The 2,747-nt window shown below is 35.8% G+C and overlaps 1 pseudogene; it reads left to right on the top strand.

The window, feature by feature from the left end:
- The first annotated feature begins 982 nt into the window (after nucleotides 1-982).
- Nucleotides 983-1,528, top strand: LOC138142762 (large ribosomal subunit protein eL24-like; annotated as a pseudogene).
- The last annotated feature ends 1,219 nt before the right edge of the window (nucleotides 1,529-2,747 follow it).

Consider the following 2,747-nt stretch of genomic DNA (forward strand, 5'->3'; position numbering starts at 1 on the left):
CCCCCCCCCCCTTTTTTTTGATAGAGAAATATTTCTAAGAACGACATGCTGTGGATGCCCTCTGGTGACCATTCTCAGGCATGACCAGTTTCTCTTTGAAGGGACTGCTATGGAATACTTATAACTATAGAACATAATTTTCTTCAAAGGACAAAAGATGGGAATATGTTTAGAGTGCAATATTTAATTTGGAGAATAAGATAGAAAATAGGACTCCATTTAATTTTTTTTTTCTTTTCTGGAAATGGAGACCATAATCCTTCCTTTTAATGCCAGAGGTCTTATCTGCTATATACTGGAAATAGTTAGTTGCATTCCCTTCCCATAATGAGCACACGGACTCTTGATCTGTAGTTGATCTAATTTTTTTTATTCTCTACCAATTACTGCCTAACATTCTACACTGTACCATGTACTAAACATTAAAGTACAGCTTAAAGTGAGGAGGAGGAATTCTCTCTCACACTGTTCATGTCTTCCAAGTTATTTTAGGGTATGATTTAAGGAGTGACATTTCTAAATATCAGAGAAAGTGATAGAGATAGATATATATGTATGCATATATTTATATATTTACATATGTGCATATATACATATGTATGCAGGCATTATTTCTTTTTAAATATAGTATTGCAGTGCTTAAGGAAATATCTAGAAAAAAATCTGCTATTTTCACACCAGGGCTGGAAAGTTTTAACCCCCAATGTTTTTCTTTGAAATTTTCTTTGAGGGATTGAGTTTTAAGTAACTAGGGGGAAGGGGAAAGCTAATGTGTGCTATTCCTTCCAATCACTTCACTTTTAATCTTCTCCCTGGATTTGCAACCCATTCAAAGTAAAATCTAATTGAGGTACTCTAAACTATACTTTTGACATTTAAACACAATAGACAATTTTTATTGTTAAAAAATGAAACATCTAGAAAAGTAAAAGGAATCTTTGAAACAGAAGCTTGTAATATTGGCAAGTCTATTAAGATGAGTCTATCCTGCTCTCTTCGCCATCTTCCTGACGCTTGCAGCCATGAAGGTCGAGCTGTGCAGCTTTAGTGGGTACAAGATCTACCCGGGTCACTGGAGGCGCTACGCCCGCACGGACGGGAAGGTTTTCCAGTTTTTGAATGCAAAATGCGAGTCTACATTTCTTTCAAAGAGGAACCCCCGGAAGATCAATTGGACTGTCCTGTATAGAAGAAAGCACAAGAAGGGCCAGTCGGAAGAGATTCAAAAGAAAAGAACTCGCAGGGCTGTTAAATTCCAAAGGGCCATCACTGGGGCTTCTCTTGCTGTTATAATGGCCAAGAGGAACCAGAAACCTGAAGTTCGAAAGGCCCAATGAGAACAAGCCATCAGGGCTGCTAAGGAAGCAAAAAAGGCTAAGCAAGCAACTAAGAAGACAGCTGCTTCTGCTGCTAAGGCTCCTACAAAGGCAGCACCTAAACAAAAAATTGTGAAGCCTGTGAAAGCTTCTGCACCCCGAGTTGGTGGAAAACGTTAATTGTATACTAAATTGAATTAAATAAAAGGAAATTTAAAGCAACAACAACAACAACTAAAAGATGAGTCTCTCCTAATCAACACAGCTCTTGGCATCTTAAAAAAAATAGAGAAGAAAGTGGTATTGAGGAAAAAAAAACCTCCCCAACACTGTAATAATAGGAAGACCTTTATTTCCCTGCAAACATATCAAAAATGAGTTTGCTCTCTATTAAAATAAATGAACAGGAAAAAATTCTCTGTGGATTTGCACTGACTAGAACCTACGGCTGGAATGAATTAATTCTCTCTTCTCTTTCATCTCTCCTGATCCCTAGCTTCCTTCAAAACTTGGCATGTATGCATATACATAACTCATATATGAGTGTCTGCTTGATCTTCCTGGCTTTTCGTGTCTCCCACCACTATTTCTGTTTATATTTTGTATCTAAAATATATATGTTCCCTCTTTGTATTTTCTTAGGGTAGAGATGTTCATTTTTGTCTTTGTTGTCCCTCACCTAACACAGTGCTTGGCACATTGTAATCAATTAATTGATGATTGGTGATAGATTGATGTCAGATTGATAAGTAAGCTAGGATAATTTCTACTCCCACTACCTCAAAACCATGAGAGAATCCTAAAATACAACAAACTGAGCAAGATTTGATGGACATTATATGCCAAAAAGAATTTGGTTTTGTTTTTTTACATGGAGAGGTTTTAGGAAACCATTGCAATTTATTAATTATGGTAGTAAGTAGAAAATCAGAGTTGTGCTTTAGGAAAATCAATTTTATGTCTGTCTGAAGGATAGACCAGAGAGAGAGAGAGAGAGATGCCTGGAATCAAGGAAATCATTAACAAGGTTATTTTAATAGAGATAAATGAATTGTTGAAAAACAAATTAGACCTGACTAACTTAGAGAGTTTTCTAAATTTTATATTAAAGAATAAATAGAATTAACATTTCATTTTTAAAACTTTTATTTATTTTTTGTTTTCAACATTCATTTCCACAAGATTTTGAGTTACAAAATTTCCCCCTGTATTTCCCCTACCACCCATAGATAGTGAGCCTACTGAATACCTCTTCTCCCAATCTGCTATCTCGTATCCTTCCCAATCCCTCTCCTCCCACTTCCTAATAGGACAAGATGGATTTCTATACTGCAGTGCCTGTATACCTTGTTTCCCAGTTATATGTAAAAAAAACTATTTATTTAACATTTATTTTTAAAACATTGATTTCCAGATTCTTCACTTCTTCCC

The sequence above is a fragment of the Petaurus breviceps genome, unplaced genomic scaffold (assembly GCF_028583685.1).
Source record: "Petaurus breviceps papuanus isolate PSGF00001 unplaced genomic scaffold, PetGlider_PUasm1.0 90603, whole genome shotgun sequence".
NCBI classification, from domain to species: Eukaryota; Metazoa; Chordata; class Mammalia; order Diprotodontia; family Petauridae; genus Petaurus; species Petaurus breviceps.